This window comes from Numida meleagris, chromosome 1, assembly GCF_002078875.1.
Source record: "Numida meleagris isolate 19003 breed g44 Domestic line chromosome 1, NumMel1.0, whole genome shotgun sequence".
In the NCBI taxonomy this organism is placed as follows: domain Eukaryota; kingdom Metazoa; phylum Chordata; class Aves; order Galliformes; family Numididae; genus Numida; species Numida meleagris.
In genome coordinates this window covers 170,404,984-170,427,321 of record NC_034409.1, presented here as the reverse complement: position 1 = coordinate 170,427,321, position 22,338 = coordinate 170,404,984, and the positions used below count along the sequence as shown (strand labels likewise).

The 22,338-nt window shown below is 41.5% G+C and overlaps 1 long non-coding RNA gene across 1 annotated transcript in view; it reads left to right on the top strand.

The window, feature by feature from the left end:
- The window catches only part of LOC110388430, a 31,255-nt gene continuing 16,850 nt past the window's right edge, over nucleotides 7,934-22,338 (top strand). Inside the window, exon 1 of the long non-coding RNA XR_002432880.1 lies at nucleotides 7,934-8,762. This is a non-coding gene — a long non-coding RNA (uncharacterized LOC110388430). The remainder of the gene's footprint in view (nucleotides 8,763-22,338) is intronic.

Below are 22,338 nucleotides of genomic sequence, written 5' to 3'. Positions count from 1 at the left end.
GATTAAAACAAGACAAAAGACACTATGATCTCTGAAATGCACTGTAGTGTACCTCACTGGCTTTTTTTTTTTTTTTGTGATGCTTTTGCAGCTGAGTTAGTAGCTTAAGTGCTTCTATTTTTTATTTATTGCTCTTTTTACCTAAGGGCTAAAAGAGGCAATTTAAAACAAACAAACAACAAAAGGTAGTTGAAGTGAAGAATCCCATAAGGATGTAGTGTGAATGTTAGGTTGATACAAGGTAGATTAGATTTAAATTTGTGGGACAGAAGAAACTGATCTCTGTTATCACCTGTGATGTGAGAGTAATAGTGTCATTTTGAAGGTCCATATTCTATTTTCAGTTTCTTTGCTTTGAATTATCTGGCTCAGAGCAGGTAGAATTCTTATTTTTGTACAAGTAAGCCTTGACTCTTCTAAGGTGAAAGCTGGATGCTGTCTTCTTTCATTCATGTATGTCACAGCACTTAACCCTGTCTTACCTCTCCTTTGGGCTCTCCTCTGAAGTTTGTGGGTTTTTTGTTTTTTTTTTTTAAAAAAAAAAAACAGATAATAGCTGTTTTGTTGGGCATTCTATGATAATGAAGGTGGCATAATGCTGCTTTAATAATACTTAAATACAGATGTATAGTTATATAATTTGTAGTATATAATGATGTATGTAATAATACTCAAATGCAAAACACTTAATAACACTTAAAATATATATTGGAAATAATCAAGCATACAGAAATCTGTATTCATAAGGAGGGAGATAAAAGCAGCCCAAGAGGGAGGTTTTTGATGCAGTACCTCTGTGATGTGGAAAAAAATGAGATCTGTGAAGATCACAGCTGTGTGTGAGGTTTGAAACAACCAGAATCAGGCTTCTTGATTTCAGTTACAGCAGTATCCTGTATCAGAAATAATGGGGATTCAACATCAAACAGAGGAAGACTCAATTTTTGACTCTTCCATTTACTGGCTAATGGCAGCCACAAATAAGATCTCATTTTCTTTGATCAGGAATTGCTTAAGCTGTTGCAGCTTCAGAATTGCCAGGCTTGATCTTGCTCAGCTAATGTTGCTGCAAAGGAGCTCAGTCCCCCCTGAGTCACAGCATACGTGTTACAAAGGCTGAATGCTGACTTCTATGCAGGCCACAATCTCTTCCTCCTCCAGTTCAAAATGTATTGGGCCAGAATGCTGGGAGTAAAACTTACTGGTTAAGGCAGCAATCTGAGCACATTCAAGGAGCTTTGAATGGTCTCTCAATAATCCAAAGTGAGGTGGGCTGAAATTGAAAAGTTAAAACTTTAATTTTGGCTCATGATGATCAGCTCAAGAGCTCTGTTAACTTGATAACAAGAAGTTCCCTAACCTATTCTAGCAGTTTCCATGCTACTGTACTCTCCCTTCCAGAGGACCCAGATACAATGTGGGTCTCTGATCCAGATTCTTCCCTGTTGTAGTTGTGACTTATTGCTCAAAAAATGAAATACTGCCATTGAATCTGGTATTCGTGAGTTGCCAGTGATAAGCTGTTCTTCGTAGCTGGGGATGTTTTTGAATCTCCTTTTCTCTTAAGATTAGTATGAACAAGCAGAATTCAAAATAATGCTCTGTGGGAAGGTACAGTTTTAGCAGCTAGAGTCTGTCTTATTTTCTTTTTCCCTGAAGTGACTTACGGATGTCTGAGAGGTAATTGGGTAATTAGGGAGAATGATTTAACTGTGCTCAAGACAGTTAATCTGTTAATTCATGACTAAAGGTGTCTGCATTACTGGGAAATCTGGCTGTGTGATTATTCTGTGTACACACCTACTTGTTGTCAGTTCTGTAGATGACTAGAATTAGCTTTGATAACTGTGGTTGGTACTTACTTTGCCACTGACCTTGAAACAGCTTCTGTGGCTGCCTTTAAGGATGAGAAAGGAGCCGGCAGCATAATTGATTGTTTCCTGGAATTAAGGTGTTTTTTTTTCTTGCAGTTTTCCTAAACTTCTCCATACAAAGATCATCTTGTCTGCACAGCACTTCAGAACTGCTAGATAGATGTGAGCCAGAGGAAACACAAACCCATCACATATCACTCCGAATTTGAATAATAGAACCATTAAGGTTGGAAAAAACCTCTAAGTTCATCTAGTCCAACCATCAGCCCATCACCACCATGCCCACTAACCGTGTCCCTCAGTGCCACACCTGTATGGTTCTTGAACACCTCCAGGAACAGGGACTCCACCACCTGGGCAGCCTCTTCCAATACCTCACCCCTCTTTCTGAGGAGTAATGTTTCCTAGTATCCAACCTGGACCTCCCCGGCATAACTTAAGGCTGTTACCTCTCATCCTAGAGCCCTGGCAAGTGCAATGTTTTACAGACTTTATTAGGTATTCTGCTGATTATAGTGGATAAGTGTATTTTTGCATTGCATCAGACAATCAATGGTATCATTGCTTTTTTTAAAATTTTTTTTTAGTTCTTGTTTGATTTATGGTTCTTGTATGGTTTGGACTTTCCTCTTGGATGCTTGTTCAGCGTGGATCTACTTAGTATAAAAATATACAAAGCTCTGTGAAAAGTCTGTGTGATGAGTTCCTAATATAGCTAGTGGTAGCTATTCCATGCTCTGCTCGAGATTTGTTAGTATATACGGCAACACGCAAGCATTTAAGAGAATTAACACAGGAAAAACTTCCAGGACAGCCCACAGAAAAATACAGAGCACGTGACTGAATTAATCATACAGTACATGCCTAATCATCAAATTAACTTGTGTCCAAACAAAGCCACAACAAGAAATACCAATTGGTCTAGGTGGCCTTAATCCCTGTGAAGAAATTCAGAATCATGGCTCTGTTTCCTGGAGTTCTTTACTGTGCTGATACTGGGAAATAATGGTGTCTGATCAAGGACTGATTCCTGGCCAAATGTCTGTCTCCATTTGGCTTCTTTCCATGATGCTTAGAGCTAGCAGGTTTGCAGCAGTATGGAATAACCAGTGTGAGCCAGCAGGCTGTGGAGGTGGCTGTGTTGAGTGATCATGCTTGCTGTCTGCGTCTCTTCTGTCTTAGCAACGTGCCCAGAATGACCAAGTGTCCCTATTGCTAATACCAGTAAATACCTAGATAAACTGTGAGAGAGTCTTCAGTTCTGGTCTTTCAGATGTTGAGACTCTATTTGAACACAGAGGAGCATTACTGGAGAGAAGTGCTGGAAGAACAGGCTTATGAAGCAGTGAATTCTGGCAAGAAATAAGTCTTCTCTCTCCACCATCTGCAGCCAAGCTGCCTTTTCTGTTTGTTTATTATTGTTTTTGTTTTGATGCATAACAACTTGGGAAAAAAATGGGAAAGAGAGCCCTAGAGCCTGCAGTATTATTCATCAGGCATCAACAGATTAGGCATTTGGTTCTAATCAGTGAGCTGCTCACTGTAAAACACTGTAAGCCCTAATGCTATTAGGCAGAAACTGGACTGTCATGCATCTCAAACCCAAATCATCTTCTGTTTCATTCTTTGCCCCTCATAAGGAAGTTAGAAATATCTGGATTTAGCAAAATGGGGGGCACTGCAGGTGAGCAGGTGTAGCAGAGATGCTGTTCCTCTGATACAGTGAGATGTTGAGGTGGCAGAACTAGGTTCTCCCCAATTACATGTACTGAAGAACAGTTTACCTGCCCCAATGCCCTAGTGTATCTGTTCTCCTCTAATACTGATGAAGCACATAAAGGCATTCTCAAGGTCAGCCAGATAGAAAAAAGAATCTGACCTCTTTGTATTATCCAGAAGCAAGTAGTGAGTTCACTTAGAGTAGAAAAGATCACTGATACTGTGTTCTGATGGTGCCCAATGAATACAGCCAGGAGAGGGCACCAACGTCCTTGTTCCGTGGCTTGAGGGTCCCCCTCCCTAAAAGCTTCCCAAAAGGAAGCTCAGAGCTCATGAAGGCTATTTGATCTCGGACTCGTTTTTACATATTTTGAGGGGACAGAGTAGCAGCATGCAAAACCACTGTAACAACAGTGTTATTTACCATTAAATGGAACAAGAATTTAGTGAAGCTGCAATGTAGAGTCAGCCCAGTTGGCTAAGTCTCATGTAGTGCTTCAGGGATGCCTGGGGGAAAAAAAAAAATCAGAGTTGTGTGCTATGGAATGTGACTATTTTTCCCTACTACTTTATCCAACACTTTCAGCTAGATCTGTTTTTCCTGGCTTTACAAACCAGGATACTTGATGTAAACTTGATGTAAACTTAAATATCAAACCTACTTCAGAGAGGGGAAAAATACAATGGAAACTGTTCATGGTCATGGCGGGTACATGTTCTGTTGAAGGAGGCCTGATGGAATAGCATATCATTATACTGCAAGCTGGGCAGATGAGACACTTACAATATTACAGGGTTTATGTGGTTTGTGCAGGAAAAACGGGAATTCCTGTGAGATTCCTCTCATTTAGCAGAGGGAAAATAGAAAATTAATGATAATCTTTAAGTTAGAATAAGTTCCCCTTTCTCACTGAAAACTTCAGTGTTTGTTTTTCTTTCAAGGTAATCAAGCCAGATGGAGAATGGTACATAGGACAGTAATGTAATTATTGCCTAGTCTGTGGTGTGTCTGTTTTCCCCCTGATCTTAGTCACATTTTCTTCTTCTGTTCCCTGCTTGAACAGAGCTTTACTTTCACATACTGCTCACCCATCCAAATCTATACTTTATCTGCAGCTATTTCTAAAATGTATTCAGTCTCAGCTTCAGCCTCTCAATAGAGGGCAGGAGGTGTACTGGCAGTCAGTGAAAAACTTGCATCCAGACCAATCATCAAGCAGTGTTAAATTGTTAGTATTGTTAAATACAGAATTTATTACTGGTAAGTTTTGAGTCAAATGGAAGTGTTTCTTCCTTGGTCAGTAACACCAGTAGGCTGTGACTGAGCCCAGCTTCCTTGCTCTTGTTGAGCTTCTGTAGGTATCTGCACAGATGTATTTTAAGATGGTTGCTGATCCAGTTTTTTGTGTGCACAGATGCATGAAGGGCTACATGGACACAGAATAGATGAAATGTTTTGTTCTAGTTATAATAGTAGCACCTTTGGGGATGTGTTCCTACTTTTGAGTAGTAGAGAGATGAAGGAAAGGAGAGGAACTTCATCTGCGTGTGTATCTTCAGCAAGCACTTGAGAACCCATGAACAAATTTCTGTTTTGCATGTATGGCTGTGTATCTGCTAGCTGAACACTGTACTTCTTATCTTCCCTTAGTGACTGTTGGCACCTTTCAAATGATGTGAAACAAGGATGTGGCTCTGCAGAGGCTCTTTTGCTAGGAGAATAATGCTGTGCAGGGCTACTGGCCCAGAGCCAGCAAAGAAATAATTCCCCCATGCAGGACTGATGTATGAGTGCTGAACGGAGCTATGCCCATTCTTAAAAGCATCTCCTTGAATCAAATCTAACACGTGAATTTGGCTCTTAATCTTTTTTAGCTGCTAATCCTGTATGCTTTATCACCTGGTGGAAAAGACAAGCCTGGTAAAGAGTAAGGAGACTCTGATGGCTTTATTTTTTTGCAGCAAGTAATCAGGATGGAAAGCTCTGTTGCGCTTTGCAAGATTTATATGTCACAAAACTGTGTTTTCTGTAAATAGCTTTGTTTCTTACTGAATGAACATTAACCTATCATGAAAATTACAGTACGGCTACTGCCAATGTTCCCAGTTTCTCATAAAACACTGAGTCGGGCTGTATGTAAGGGATGTACCAGTAGATTCTGCTGTTAAATATGATTCTCTGAGACAGTTCAGAGGTTACGCTTTTACAATTTTACACTTGTAAAGCATATTCCTATCTACACAGTTCATCCTAGGTTGATGGTGATGTTGATGGTGGTCCCAGGTGATACTCATGAGGTTCAACTAAACCAAGTGCAAGGCCTTACACCTGGGTCATGGCAATCTCCACTATCAGTACAGTCTGGAGGATGTAAGGATGCAAAAAAGGACCTGGGGGTAGTGGTAGCTAGGAAGCTAGGCGTAAGCCAGCAATGTGCCCTCACAGCCCAGAAAGCCAACCATGTCATGGGCTGCATCAAAATCAGCATGGCCAGCAGGGTGAGGGAGGTGATCCTGCTGCTCTGCTCTGCACTGGTGAGGCCTCACCTGGAGTGCTGCATCCAGATGTGGAGTCTGCAATACAGGAGAGACATGGAGCTGTTGGAGTGCATCCAGAGAAGGGCCACAAAAATGATCAGAAGAATGGAACACCTCTCCTACAAGGACAGGCTGAGAGAGTTGTGGCTGTTCAGCCTGGAGAAGAGAAGGATCTGGGGGCATCTGATAGTGGCCTTTCAGCATCTAAAGGAGGGCTACAAGAAAGGAACAGACTCTTTAGCATGGTGTGTTGTGATAGCACAAGGGAAAATGGTTTCAAACTAAAAGAGGGAAGACTTCAATTGAACATAAAGTTTTTTACAGTAAGGGTGCTGAGGCACTGGCACAGGTTGCCCAGAGAGGTGGTGGATGCCCTGTCCTTGGACGCACTCAAGGTCAGGCTGGACAGGACCCTGAGCAACCTGATTGAGCTGTAGGTGTCCCTGTTCATCACAGGAAGTTGGACTTGATGACCTTTAGAGGTCCCTTCCACCCAAAACTATTCAATGATTTCTCAAAGACCATTAATAAAATGGGTGCTGATTCAGAACACTTAATTATTTGGTAAAAGGCGCAATTCCTTTAATGTCTCTATCCTAAAGAAAAGTTCTACATTTCACTGCAGAAAGCCAAGTGAACAAACTTATTAAAGCTCCAGTGCTTGTTAGTAAATGCTTGGACAGAAATAAGCAGGTGATTTCCATTTGGCTGATCCTATTGTGCAGGACCTGAATTCCTATTTTACCTTTTGTTCAGAGGGCCCCTAATATGATCTTTTTTTTTTTTTTTTGCTTAATTTGGATTAATTTTGTCTTTGATTATTAAATACTTTGTATGGTCCTCATTAGAAGAAAGCTTTTTAAGTGCTTGACTAGTAGTTCTGTTCTCTGGAGTTTTGAGTTACTTCGTATGAACAACCTCACATTGTACTTCATCCACAGAAAAATGTTTATCATTTGAGACAAGCACTTTGTTAAGGTAGTTGTGGGCAACAGTTAACGAGAAAGCCAGTTACAGTGCAGAAATTTGGCAATAAAAGCTTATTTTATTGCTTAATATAATATCAGAGGCCTTCCTCAATATATGCCTGTATCTAGGAGAGAATATAGAGGCTTTGTTTGATATTTGTTTACACAGATGCGAAGATTTTTAAGGTCAGAGAGATTACCAGATTTCCTGATGACATCATACCTCTTTGACTATGTTTGATCGTTGCTAAGTCACCCTTGCAATTAAAAACTTACTGTTTCTAACTTATATGTAGCTGACTTTAATTTTGTGTCCTTTCATTTTTCCTTTTTCCAGCTTGGTTAAAAAGCACTTCACTAACTGCATTTTCTTCCCATGTGAGGATGTAACCACAATGATTAAATTATCCCTTTTTTTATTTCCTTGTAAACAATATGAACTGAAGTTTCTATGCTTACCACGGGGGAAAAAAATATTTTGAGATTGTGTGTTTATAGCACTCCTCTCCAGTTTCTGATTATCCTCTTAAGCAAAGGCATCAGAAGGTGGGATGCAACCCTTGTCATGTCTCCTGTATGCTGTATATGTTCTAAGTCACTGGACTGTAAGACTCTGAGGAAAGTAACTTTTAAATTAGTATTTTAAGTGCTGGCAGCTAATGCATAGCTGAAGATATGATTCCTGCTGAAGCCTACTTGTAATGAAAGCTGATTCACCAGTTTTTTTTTGTTTTTTGTTTTTTTTTTTTTTTCCCAGTGTATACAAACCAAAGGCAGCCTCTCTGCTTCTGGCAAGTTACCAAAGCCATCATTTAGGCAGGAGTTGGCCAGATGTCTTCTACACTGAGAAGCGCTGCTAATATATACTAATTGCATTGATTATGCCAGTATTAAATATCACCATCTGTTTTTATCTGAGGTCAATGCCACTAAAGGATTTTAACCTCTTCAAGATATTTCTGTAATTTCAGAGGTGATGGTATGGATTTCAGGTCCTATTTTGCTTCAAGGAACACCTACCTGAGTGGTGGTCAAACGTGGTTGGGCCTTCTTAACTCTTCTTTTTTGTTGTAAATGTTGAAGAATTAAGGTAAAGTGGAATAGGCAGCTTGTGTATGTAACTGTCCAAATTGGGCAGGTGACTTAGTGATGAAGGAAATAGCAAAACCTGAGGTGCGCAGGGGCATCTTTCCTGTCCAGGTTGTGCTGAGGCCTCCCATGTCTCTGAGGGCTTTAGGGGGAAAAGGATTCATAGTTGGTGATGACAGACTTAGAAATCATCTAACTGAAGTGATGTTTTGAGTATCAGTGGTCAAGCTGTGGCAGGGGGGTACATAGGGCTGCTCTGTGAGGGGGGGCTGGGACTGCCCCATGCTACACACAGCTGGTTCTAGACGGCTCCAGCAGCCCTACTTCAAAGTATGGGGCAAAGCATATTAAAGGGAAGAAAATGCCTGTTGGAAGATGATGCAACAGAAGGAAAGCCAACGTCACAGCAGGAGGAGGTGCCTCAGAGCCGATATCCCTGAAGCCCATAGAGGCCACGTGCCAGAGCAGGGAGAAGAGCAAGGAGGAAGGAGCAGCAGAGAGGAGCCATCCTGGGCTGACCCTGCTCCACTTGGAGTGGGAGAGGAGCCCTGAAACAAAGCTGAGCCTGAGGAAGGTGGGACAGAACGCTGTTGTTTTAAAGCGTGTCTCTCTGTTTCCCACTACCTGAATCAGTACTTAAATGTGTATTTTTATTGATGATAAGTTAGGTTAATCTTCTCCAACTTAAGTCTGTTTTGCCCATGACTGAGGAAGCAGGGTTTGCTTAGCCTGGAGAAAAAAAGACTAAGGAAATCTTAATTGTTTTCAACTGCCTAAAGGAAACCCATTAGAAAGGCAGGATGGGATTTTTCTCAGAGGCATAGCCCACAGTGGGAGGCAGCTGCCAGAAATGACAGCAAGGGAGGCTCAGCTGGCACATAAAGAAAAATATTTCACCGTGGGGTTGGTGAAGAACTGGCAGAGGTTACCCAGAGAGGTGGTGGGACCTTTGTCCCTGGAGGCACTCAGAACTCAACAGGACAGCCGTGAGTGTCTGCTCTGCCTCTGAGGTTAGCCCTGCTCAAGGCTGGTGGCTTCCGTGGGCAGTCCCACCTCAGTCCTCCTGTTGTCCCCACAGGATGTGCAAATGAAATAGGGAAATTTGGAGTGGCCTGTTTTGCCCTATGATTTTATACAACGCAAGTACCTAAGCGTTAATGGAAATGGTAGTCATGGATGAGAGAAACGTTATGTAAAAAGGTGGAGTAGTTTCCTGATCTCCTGAACTACTGATATTCAAACAGAGCCTCTGCCTTTTAGTATGTTCCTATGTTATGTGCTTGGTTTTTTTAATTTACTTACATACTTGTGCACACCGAGGAAAAATGGTGAAGAACTGTACTCAGGCTGCCCATGGTTGGGACACCACGACATCCAAGGCTGAGCAAATGCTGACTGTTGGACACCTGCTTCTGAGATCTGGTGTTAGAGAAATACAGTCCAAGTAAGAGTTATGATTGAACAGTGAGCAATCTTCACAGGATTGAATGATAGGAGGCATAGCACTGCTTGGAATACATTCAACAGAGCCCAGATGAGGCCAGAGGTCTAACAATTGTTGTCTTGCTTAGCTTTGATATGTTGCTTTGCTGCCATACCTTCCTGAAGTACATAGCCTTAAATAATTGCATATCATTTAATAAGTCAGTAGCATTTTTCTTTCATCAGTGCTTATCAAAAGGATAAGAATGCAAAAAAGGGAAAAAACTGGGGAGACAGGCTTTTCTTAATCAAATTCATTTGACACACGTGTGCCTTCTGCAATCTGGTAGCCTGATCCTCAGAAATGCGAAGTGGGGGTTGGATAGGAAAAATATTTTAATGGTAGAAATTCTCCTCTGTTGTGATGCTTGTGGAATTTGTATATACCTGTGCACACAAACACTCTCCCACTGATTTGAATGCTCTTGGTCATTTGTGTGCTGGCACCCTCTGTTAATTTTGAGCTGCTGCCCAGAGCTTCAGTGTGAGATCTTCTGCCAGCTGTGGCCCTCAGCTCTGTTATAGCCATCTCTGTCATGACAGAGATGTTACCTGTGATCATAACTGTTTTAATGCCCATTCCATCCACTGTGTAATCCTCTACTATGATGGACAGTACTTTGTTTGTTTTGACTTTAGTAACCCAGAAAAAATAAAACCAACTACCTCTGAGGTATTGATAACTGTTAGAAAAAAAAAAAATTGGGTTAAGGCTGAACTTGCTCATTAGGTGTGAATGACTCCAGTGGAATGACCTAGACCATGGCAAAAGTTTTCAGAAGTGTCTGAATTACCCAGAAACCCATGTCTTCTTGACTTTGAGAGACTTACACACCTGAATTATTTAGGTATTCTGAGAATTCACACACACTGGATAAACTCTGAGGGAAATATTTAAGGATTGCCAGCAAGTACTTTTTCCTACCTGAGATTCTGAGCTGAGTTGTGGTCTGCCAGCTGTCAGCTCTGCACTGAGGGCCTGGGATGTTGAACAGTGTCAGCATCAGTGGTAACACTTCACCAGAGCTCCCCATGCATCTTGTTCTCATTTTGAAATGCACTCCAAAGCCTATTGATTCACCCACCCCTAATTTATTTTAGCTGATTGCAGCTGCTACTGTGGTGATAGGTTGTTGTAAATTATGGCAATGTTTCCTTCATGCTATTTAGGAAAATCTTATTAGCACGGCAGAAACTGAAGTGTTGTTAGGTACCAAGAGCAGTGATGTGGTGCTGTGGAAGCTCAGTGAAGGTTTGCAGGAAAGCAGTGCTGAAAACAATTGCTAACATCTTCTGAGGTGGACTCATACTGTAAGTTTTCAGTCAGCTAATGTTTCACTAGCTGCTGTGAAGACTGACCTTGGCTATAGAAGCAATTTCAAATACTTTTAAAAGTCATTTTCATTTTGAAATGACAAACACATTTACTCAAAATTCCACAGAAACCAGAGCTGTAGAAATGTCTCAGCAGTAACCTAAGAAGAAATATCTGTTCTGTTCACCCCAGGGTTCTGCGTATTTACATATTGCCTCTACATCACTAATAATTCTAGTTTGATTTCCATTTCTGGAAAAGAGTGGATGTTGCACTAGAAGCGTTGATCAGATTAGCAGCAGTAGTGTTTATAATCTTTGTTTTGCCATGTGTTTTATAGGAAACTGCTTCAAATCCATGTTGGTATGACTTACGTTTCAGGAATTTTTGCTTAGTTTATTTTTCCTGAAATATAGCACAACTGTTTTTTAAAATGTTATGTTTATATCTTCCTAGAAACAGATGTAATATTTACTGACTTAGAGTAGTGTGGGAGTTAGGTTTACACTGCTTGGAGGCAACAGACTAGGGTTAGCTTTTCAAGGATGCTCAGCGCTGACCTCATCTTTTTATTCCTGTTGAAGCAGATGGGAGTGTCAGAACTCCTAGGCTTGCTCCCAGGAAGGATGTACTGCTTTCTGCAGCTGGTTTAGTCTGTGTTCCTTCCTGTTTCTCTGTTTGCAATCATGAAGGCAGTGATAATCCACTACAGCCACGTGGGTTAATGTCTGGTAAGAAGAACAACAAAAATTTTCTTACAGAGGGAAAAACTGTGTGTTGGTAGAATCATAGAATCCTTAAAGTTGGAAGGACCTATAAAGGCCATCTAGTCCAACTCCCTGCCAATGAACAGGAACATCCACTGCTAGATCAGGTTGCTCAGAAACTGATCCTGCCTCTCCCAGAAAGTCTCCAGGGATGGGGAATCCACCATATCTGTGGGCAACCTATTCCAGTGCCTCATCACCTTCACTGTAAAAGACTTTTTCCTTATATCTAAGCTAAATCTATCCTCTCTAAGCCTGAAACCATTTCCCCTTGTTCTGTCACCAGAGATCTTGCTGAAGAGTCTGTCCCCTTCTTTCCTGTAGCTCTCTTTTTGATATTTAAAGGCTGCTGTCGGAGCCTCCTCTTCTCCAGGCTGAACAGCCCCAGCTCTCAGCCTGTCCTCTTAGGAGAGGTGTTCCATCCCTGGAATCATTTTTGTGGCCCTCCTCTGGACATGTTCCAACAGGTCCATGTCTCTCCTGTACTGAGGACTCCACATCTGGACGCAGTACTCCAGGTGAGGCCTCACCAGAGCAGAGGGGCAGGATCACTCCCTCACCTTGCTGGCCACCCTGCTTTGGATGCAGCCCAGGATATGGTTGGCTTTCTGGGCTGCAACGGCACGTTGCTGGCTTATGTCCAGCATACCATCTGCCATTACCCCCAAGTCCTTTTTGACAGGACTGTGCTCAATCCTTTCATCCCCCAGCTTGTATTGGTAATTCAGATTTATTTCTGGTTTGGTGTTAAAATAATCTGATTTTGGTATCCCATCTTTCCCAAAGAGAGACAGGGATTGGTGTAACTGTGCAGGCATCTGGGACTGGTGACAGCTGGTTGGACAAGGGATGTGGTTAAAAACAGAGGCAGCTACCGACATGCGAAGGATGAGGTTCAAAGAGAAGTTGTCATTTGGATCTTGCAGAGAATGAAATTCTTTGTAGCCTAGCATTTAAGGTGCTAAAGGGGATGAGTGTGGAGAGAGGATGGAAGAGTCCAAATCTTATTTAATAAGCTCCGTAATCTACCCTCCCTCCCTACAGAAGCACTTACTCATGTGTGGCAGAGCTTTCAAAAGTGCTTACACAATCAGATGAATAAGGGGGTGGAAGATATAGGAAGAAAGTATACCCTTCAACTTGTTTGGGCTGGATGCCAGAGCTATCTGACTTCTGCAAGTAATTGTTGAGGAAAAGAGGAGGATGAAAAGAGACTGTTTCCAGCCTGCAGTACAGGGATGTCTTGCCCTGGGGCATCTCTGGATTAAAGCTGTGGGACAGAGGCACCAGCTGTTGCTAGTTTACATGTGCCAAGCTCCTGAATTCAATCCCAGCCCTGCTAGGGTAGGTTTAGCCTCTTCAGTTTTTCACAGTAATTATGACAAATGGGAGCCCAAAGGCTCAGCACTTTTCCCCTGAAAATCAGGTTTTCTGTGTGGGTGGTCGATAAATTGAAGACTTGAAACTTAAAATGTCTGCCTTCTGCTCTTCTCTATCAATTTTTCTCACCTGCAAAGGTAAATCTATTTTCCTACAGTTTTCTTAAGATATTTAGATCCTTTTTTGAGTGCAATTAGCTGGTGCAAAACTACTTATGATATATGAAAACAAATGCATTAGTAATAAGTGTATGAACATGATAACATTTCTGAGGGCACCCAAAGGAATGGAAAATCTGTCTGCTCATTAGCAATGTTGGGAAGGTGGGAGTGTTCAGTGCCTTTTCTGCTTTAGCCTTCACTAAGAGAGTGCCGGTGTTGGATTGTTAGCTATTGTCAGTGCTAAAAATCTGGGAAGTCCGGCTATGATAGATTAGATGTAATGCTGAAAGAGAAAACCAAAAGCAATCCCGTCAGAGAAGTGGAGGGCAGGTAAAGTTTCAGAAAACTGTCAAAGACAAATGTAGGGCTCCTTGAGAGAAAAATGCAAGAAAGAAAGGAGGTGCAGTTTTTGTCCCAGAAACACAACTGAGGAAGCAGTAATATTCAAAATCAAATAATTTCTAATCAGATAGACTACCACTAAGGTAAATGACAACTACCACTGTCAGATGGGAGATAAACATATCACATCTGCCTAATGTCCTCCTAGGTGGGTGTTGTGAGTAAAGAAAAAGCAAAGATGTCATTTTTTTTCTTGATTTTGGCAAGGCTTTTGTTTGTGATGACACTCATTATACCCAGGTTTCCCTCACTTATATGAAACTGCTGAATGGGGTTATGTGAAACTGTACTCGGAGTGTAGTTACTGCAGGCAGTCATCCAAATGGATAGTCGTTAATGGAAAATGACTTTTACTAATGACTGAGGTGAAGTAGAGAGCACACTTACGAAAGTGTAGGTGAGAAGGGATGCAGATCCTCTGGGACGTAGCCTCATTGTTCCAATGGTCCTGCTGAGATGAAGAAGTGGTCTGAGCAGGGAACATGCTTTGGTTAGGGCACACACTCTGCATGGAGGCAAGAGCAGCAAAGCTAGGTGACACAGAGTGTTTGCTGGGGAAGAGACATATTTCAGGCAGGGGCCAGCAGTGACAGGCTGGGAGGTACAAATTCAGTCCCTATGTGTTGCCCAGGGTGGTAAGAGAGGATCTGAAAGGGTCTGGGGAGAGCACGGCAGCTGCAGAGGGATGCATGATTCTGGCCTTTGGATAATAATAAGACAGAGGAAAGGTTGCAGGGGCAATCTGGAGTAATGGGCTTGCATTACAGCTGTGGAATTTTCAGTTCTGTCTCAAGGAAAGAGCTGTTTAGCTGGACTGCTGAGCATGGAGCAATAGATCATCTTGGTGGGACTGTTTATGGAGGGTTTTAAGAGCAAGTCAGGCAGGTAAATATCGATCAAGGGCAACACAGGTTGAGGTACAGCTGCCTCAGGAGTGGGAAAGGCAAGATAACTCCATAAGGAGACCTTCCCAAACCACTGTATGATTTCTGTGAAGGAGCTATAGAACTGGTAGAGTAGAACTCACGTATGACACTATTTTCTCCTCACGTTTTCTCAGTACGTGAGTAAATATATGGTTTTCTAACTACTGCTTCTACCACATCACGATGTAGATTGAGGGCTTCCTAACTGACCAGCTGACTATTTCTGCTCAGGCTGGCACCTGTTAAAACGTGGCTTGGAAATGCTGCCAATGCTAGACAACAGAATAAAAGCCAGCTCATGCTCCCATGGCTCTGTGGCTCAGCACTGTTCTGTGTGTTCCTACTGTCTTTGATACATTTGCAAATAGCCCCAAGCAACAGAACAGCTATATAGCTGAAATGAACATTAGCTGTAGGGACTTGACCCTCCTGTACTTGTACACCAAATAATCCAAATGAAATAAAACAGTATTAATAATGAAATTGTGGTGGGTAAGCAAGCACATCTGACAGAGGCTTCTCCTTAATGCTTCTGGAGATCAGGAGCACAAAAGGGAAAGAAATGTTGGCGTGAAATTGCAATGAAAAAGGAGGTGGTTTGTTTCTGTGCATTGTGTGGGTGAAGAATGGGAGCTGTCTTTCAACAAACCTAATTAAGTAGCACCTGGTGCCTTACTTTTCTGTGCTGGCGGTAGTGACAACTTACATCACCTAGGCTTTGTCAAGTCAAATGTTTTTCTATAAATGATAGTCCAAAGAACTCTTGGATGTGCTTTCTAGGAAACATCAATGGAGTCCGTTATTTAATTTTTTTCCATCTGTTTTTCTAAGTTGGTTACATTTTCTCTTTCTGTGTTTTGGAAAAGAGGAAACTGAAGGAAAGGAGAAGGTAGCTAAAGCTCCTTCCCTGTATCAAATGGAGAGGAGTTTATCACATTCTAGAATAATTCCAGTGGAAAGGTACCTCCGGAGGTCTCTTATGCAACCAGCTCAAAGCTGGGTTTCTCATGAGGGCAGAGCTGGCTGCCCAGGTCTTTGTTCCACCTTTGTTCCGGTCTTGAAAGTCTCTGAGGACAGTGATAACACAGTCTGCGTGGGCACCCTGTTCCACTCAAAGTGTTATGGTTTTGTGATTTTTGTTGTCGGTATTCCACATCATTACATCATGTAAGGTACGGGCAGTTAAAGAGTTAATTCCCTGGTTACTGCAAACTACCTTTTTTGGTGTGGCCCTCTGAGGGGGAGGGGAGGCGGTGCACGCCCCAGGGGTCTTTGTGTTGGAGGGGAGGGGGTGAAGCCGCGTGGGAGACGCGGGGTCTGTCCCTTCCTGCCCGGCGGAGAAAGCACGTGGTCCTCCTGCAGTTTACTGTGTGAGATTTTCAGCCTGTAAACTCTCTAATATAATTCTACTAGCCTCATTTTGATATATTTAGTAAAGTTGGTTGTTCCTCCTCAGATTGGTGCTGCTGTTTTTTTGTGTGTGTTAGATCCGCCTATGAGTCCCTTGCTTTTTTTTTTTTTTTTTTTTCCCCCCTCTTCCCTTTGTTTTCCCAGGTTGCGGCTCCGCGGCTTCTCTGCCGCTTTAGCCGCCGGACTGCCTGGGGGCTGGCCCCTACTCGCTGGCAATTTTTTTTTCTTTCCTTCCTCTTTTCTCATTTTTTTTTTTTCTTTCGGGCCTGTCCCCCTTGTCACGGACGCAGACCCTTAGATAATACCGTGACACAAAGTAACAAAGTTTCTCCATACATCAACTTTGAGCCTCCATAGTTCAGCTGATCTAATTTTCCCATTGTGCACCACTATGACTAGCTTGGTTCTGTTCTCTTGATGACCACCTCACAGATACTGTACAACCCATTTCCTTCCTCATTTCCATTACTGAAATGAGTTTTTCCAGTTTTATGATCTCAAATATCCTTAGTGCCAGGAAACTGTCATTACCTCCATTTTTACATATAGAGAGCCAATCTCAGCTAAGTGAATTTATTAAATCATGTTGATGTCTTGTTGACCTGGCAGTAAGGTCTAACTTGGCTCCGGATTTAGACACCTAAATCTAAATTTCTGCATTGTGGCTGCCTTCATGTGAAGTGACTATCTACACTCCCATTATATTTGGTAGGAGTCAAGTGGAAACAGCCAACAAAGTGTGGAGACCGTTTGTCTCACCCTGCTGCAGACATCTCAACATGCTCAGCAGTCTTGTTCTGTGGAGTCCATGGTGGGTACTGAGTAGGTGTCCAGTGGCTGTAACGACACTGGCTCACACATAACCACTTGCACTGCAGAGATGAAAGTTAGGGCTTGACCCTATAGCTGAATCCCACTCTAGGAAATTGGCTCGGACTGATGCAAGTAGTCAGAATCAGAGTGTCATTTGAACTCACTTCTCTCTAACCCAGACTGAATGTCCTATATGCTGGAAGAGCCGTTCTTCTGCATTAGAGAAACCTTGTGACCCTGATCTGTGAGCAAGACAAGGAGGAACAGTGAGTGCAGAGCAGCATTAGTAATTTAGAGAAGGGTGCACAGGTTGTGTTTTTTGTTTTTGTTTTTTCTTGCATACATTTCTTTGACAGTTCTGCAGCAGTTTTTTCTATGGTTTCCTGTTCAGTGGCATTGGGTCTAAACACTATAATTTATTCTCTCAAGTCATTCACTTAAACCTCTGACAGCATGCTTTTGGACTGACATGTGGAAATGACAGCAAATTCAATATTGAACAAAATGAATGTCCGTTACAGAGGTGAATTCAAAGCACATGAAAGTGGATTGGCATCTGTAATTATGTAATACTTCTTTTAAGAGAAGAATAGTTGCTGTGATCATAAAAAGCTTTAGAAATGCTGATTCTTTCTGTGGTTACTGAAAAGAGAGTGCACCAGTAAGTACATGAAAGAGGTGTAAAATCTTTGCTGTTCAGAGGATCTTACTTTCTGGTTCATAGCTGTTCTCTGATGTTTCTCTGTTCTCTAGTTCCCTAGGCTCTCTCAGATGGTGCTGCCCAGTGCTTGCCTAACATCACTAGTTTCATGGTACCCCAAGGAGCCCACGTCTTTCAGTATGAGCCTTTTTGTTTAACCAAGCCAGGAAAATGATGAATGATCAACTGGAAGTGAACAGAGGCTGACACTGGGCATTGCTAATGATCAGGAAGTGCAATGACTGCCATTTGGAAAACCTCCTTATTTCCATCTCCTTTCTTGTTATGTATGACAAGTATTTTGAAATTGAACAGGTGAATTTGATCTTAAAATATGCAGGATAGGTATCTTCCATGTGCTCAATGCTACATTCAGTTAATCTACATGCAATTATTTTACTCACATCCAAGAAAACTGAATTTTACAGAGTAAGATAGTACGTAGGATGTGATCCTTTCTGATGAATCTAAATTGTGGAAGGAAAGTAAAAGTGCTTTTCTAATTTATCTCTGGGCGTGCTTAAAATCTATATGGTATCCACATAGATTATTATCTATATTTATTGCTATACGACCATTAGGAGGGAAACAACCTCTTGAAGCTAAAAAGTATGAAATTAGAAGATTCTAGCCATTGTGAAAGTGAAATTCTGTAAAAGACAGGGCCAAGGTGGAGCTTTACTCCTCTTGAATGATGGAGTATGTAATGTGATTGGCACGCTGAAAGAGTACGTCCACTTTGCCAGGGGGGTGGAGAACACACCCATGTTTGCTAACACCAGTTATCACTACCTTACTTTATCGTCTCATGACTACCATGTAGGAGGATGCACCTAATTTCAGGTGGTACAAAATTAATTTCTTTAGCTGTGCAAACACTGGTTCCTAGACAGTGGAAGGAAAGGTGAGAGGCCAGGAAGGTCTGTACAAGGTCTTAGGGTCAAGTGGGAAATATTTAGGAGCCAGCCAGCCAGAGTCCTTTCAGTGTGTGATGTAGCTTTTTCCTTAATTTTCTCTGCTAGGCAGGGAAAATAGACACATTTCAAAGTCAAACATATGTGCAAACCAGTATTTAGGGAGTAGGCAGTGTGGGCTCTCAAATACTAACTGGAGTAGAAAGCAGTCAAATGCAATCTCACTTAGACATCCCTAGATCCTGGAAGGCTTCTTCAATTCATATAACTTCTCTTTCTAAAGATGGAGGTTTTCAAGAAATCTTTGGGAAGCCAGTGGTATTCACACCTGGTCCATAAAAGCCTGGCTTCACTCCTGCCTTGTCACTATGCCCAGCCTGGGAAGGGACAAGCATCATGGTGAGGAAGAGGCTTTGAAGAGTGTCCTTGGATAAGAGACTTACCATTGATTTTCCAGCCTCTGAAAATAACAGCTAGTGGTTAGCTGTTCATTCAGAGCAGGACAGTCTGAAGAGCCTCAGGGCACCTGACTGCTCAGTTTAGCCCACAGAGTGAGCTGTATGTGACATCCACCCAACTGAGTGGCTGCTGTAATCAGTTCCCAGATCAGCTCTTCACTCTGACATATTCCTGAAACTATCTATCAAGCAGTTTCAGTTAATGGATGCTCTTGCAATAATTGTGCTCTCATACAATTGAGAGTAGGAAAAGTCCTACGTTTCTGAGATGTTCTTATTAGTAGTTCAACCACCTCAATGACAGGAAGGGTATTTTGTAAAGACATTTCATATTTTATTCAATTTCATGAAATTATACCTCTATTTTACCCTTATTGCTCACACAGAGCAATAGTTTTCCTTCCCTTACATCCTTACATATACGCTCTTTTTAAGTGTAATGTGCTACCAGAATTCCCTGTGGCAAAGATGGAGTTGGAAGGCTAGTGGCCAGCTTGTGGATAGTAAATGAGAATTTTTAGAGAAGGAATGGTGGAAGGCATCTGGAAACCCTTATTTTTCCTCTTCTTCCCTTTCCCTTTCATTTTTTCCCTTTTCCATTTTCCTTAGTGTTAGTAGGTGGCAGTAAGCCATAGACCACCATGAATCATATTCATAGTCTTGTGGGGAAAGCCCAGAGGCACTCTGCTCCGACAAGGAAATCCTTGCAAATATTACCAGTTACACTGACCAGAGAGCAACATGTGGGCTTCACGCAGGGAAAGGGTTCCATTACCTTCTGCATTTGAGGGGTTAGCTTGGCACTTACCAGTGTGAGGCCATCTTCTATCTGTGCTCTATCTATATTGCTTTTTATAGGCCACACAAGAAGAGCAGCCATTTTGTAGTAACTCCTTTGGGAATGAAGCAACCACTGGTTGATCTGATTATTTTTTTTAAGGAAAATGATTTTCTTTTATCTTTTGTTTAATATAAATTTAGAGTGGTTTAGTTTTAACTGAAAGATTATATGCTATACGTTATCCTAATATACAATCCTGGTTTCTTTTGTATGTTTTTATAACCCAAAAGTCTACAGTTCAATTTGCTTCTAAAGTCCTTTATTCTTTCCCTCCTCCTAGTCTGTGTTTAACATGAGGACTTTTTCCTTATCTGATGATTAAAGATTATGATCCTGTTTAAGTAGAATTTGCTGCAGTAGGTAAATGGATTTTAAATTTGCGTATTCAAATCTGAATTCTACTTTCATTTATATTGAAGTTGTGAAGAAGTTAGAGAGGAAGTATGGAGTTTTCAAGCAAAAATAAAACAAAAGCCATGTCCGCGTTTTGTATGCTGAGGCTCTTCCAGTAATCAGACTGAGACACTGTACAGTCCACATTCATAACAGAATCCTTCAGAATTATTTTGCATTTACAGCAGTATTTCGTCACAGATGAAAAATAGGAATGTGCTCTCTTGTTCAATAATCAAAAATGTTGACTACTTTGTAGTGACTTTGGGATACTTTGAAGTCTGTTCATTTGTCTAAGTAACATAATACATCTCATACATATGGGCCAGTGATTAATTCATTGGCTTTGGGTTTTTCAGGAAGCATCTCCTTGGATTTTAATCTGATTTGAACAGGCAAGGAGCATGTTCTTATCAGTACTCCCAGGAGGAGTGAAGTAGCAAAGCCCTTCCTTTGCCTTTTCATTACATTTAAACTCGCTACTCATCCTTTAATTGGATTTTTATCAAGTGACTTGAAGCTTCCAGGCAAATGAACCAAGTTTAAATTTTGTGTTTATTATCTGCTAATAAAAAACCACATAGCTATCAAGTCATCTGATTTTTATTAGGCCAGTACAGTTACAGTTTTTGTCAACAGAGGCAGGCATTCCTTATGGAGACCCGGTCTCAGGGCCTAGGGGCTCGTTGGCAGCATGTTAGCCACAAGTATGCAGGCTCTGTCCTGTCTCATGGTAAGCAGCAGTGAATTGTAGCTTTTGGAAACATTCTTTAAACAGATAGTCTGTAGAATAGCAAGGCCCTCTGAGAGGAAATGAATTCCAGCAGTGTTGTATGATAAGCCAGTCCATGCCTCTGGAGTAATCTTGTGCACGTAAGTGATGCCTTCAGCAAGAACATGACAAGCCAGTATCCCAGGAGTTAAGCAAAACATTAAGTATGTTTTCTTCAGCTAGTGTCCGTGATCATGCTACAGGAAGCTTAACTTTCACACGTAGTCTTTAACATCCCTGCTGATCTCAGAAACATTTTCATTCATCGTTTTGTTGACATTGCAGGTAGTAATGACGACATAATTGCTGCAGGAAAAATAGGCAGATGAGAGAAAAGTGAAAAGAAAGACATGCAAGAAAAGGAGACTATGCAATTAAAGTACAGACAGTAAACAGAAACAAAAGATACAAATAAGTGGTCCTAAATAAAGATATTTTTTTTCCACTGAATGAGTTGATAGGACAGTGAATAAATGCTACCACTTAGTTATTATTTAAAGGCACCTTCTGTTTTTCAGCTATGCTTATTTCTCCTGTTTGTGTGCCTATCATATCTTGTGGTTTGGCCCTAAGATTAAAAAACTCTGCATTGCTGAGTCTTTTCTATTGGGTAACTTGGATGCCTCTCATCCTTCCACAGCATGATCTTCTATCTCTGTACTATCACCTCCAAAGCCTGCACAGGATTCTCCAGTTTCTGCCTCTGATCTTTCTCTTATTTTTGTAACTCTGCCTCCTGAGAATCTTAGCAGCCATCTGCAATTGGTTAACAATGACCCATTTCTCTTTACACTCGTAGCTCAGATCCTTGCATATGCTTCCTGAAAAGCTAAACATAATTAATCCCCCAGAAAGCAAGTGAATCTCTTGAGTGCTCCGACAGCTCTGTGAGGCATCACCTATGCAATAATACTTCTCTTTTCTGTTATGCTGTGTGTTCAGTATTGCAGGACTCAGAATTACTTCCTTCCTCAGCTGCTGGCAGTTCCTGTGCCATTGTCAGATTAAACAGGATTTTCCTTAGTTCAGCAGAGTTCTACAAGTGCATACCTCCTACACCTGAGCGCAGCTCAAAATATGTAATGTTAGAGTAAAAATGTCTTCTCCAATCAATACAATAAGTAGAAAAAAAGAGTATCTGAAAAGCCTGAAATCCTTTCTCTTTTATGTCCATGGGTCATGAGGTCAGAAGTTAGTTCTTGTTGAATTATATTAGTGAAACCTATTGTAGGAACAGAGTAGGAAGTCATGTGTTTATGATATTGCTAACAGATACATGATCTGGATACTGACCTAAAGAAAGGGCTCCAATCCTTTAGATCTCCAAGATCTCTGATTCTCCTCACACACACCTACCTGTGTGGGTACTACATATACTATGGGTACTCCTCTCAGGTGAAGGAATGGATTTTTGGA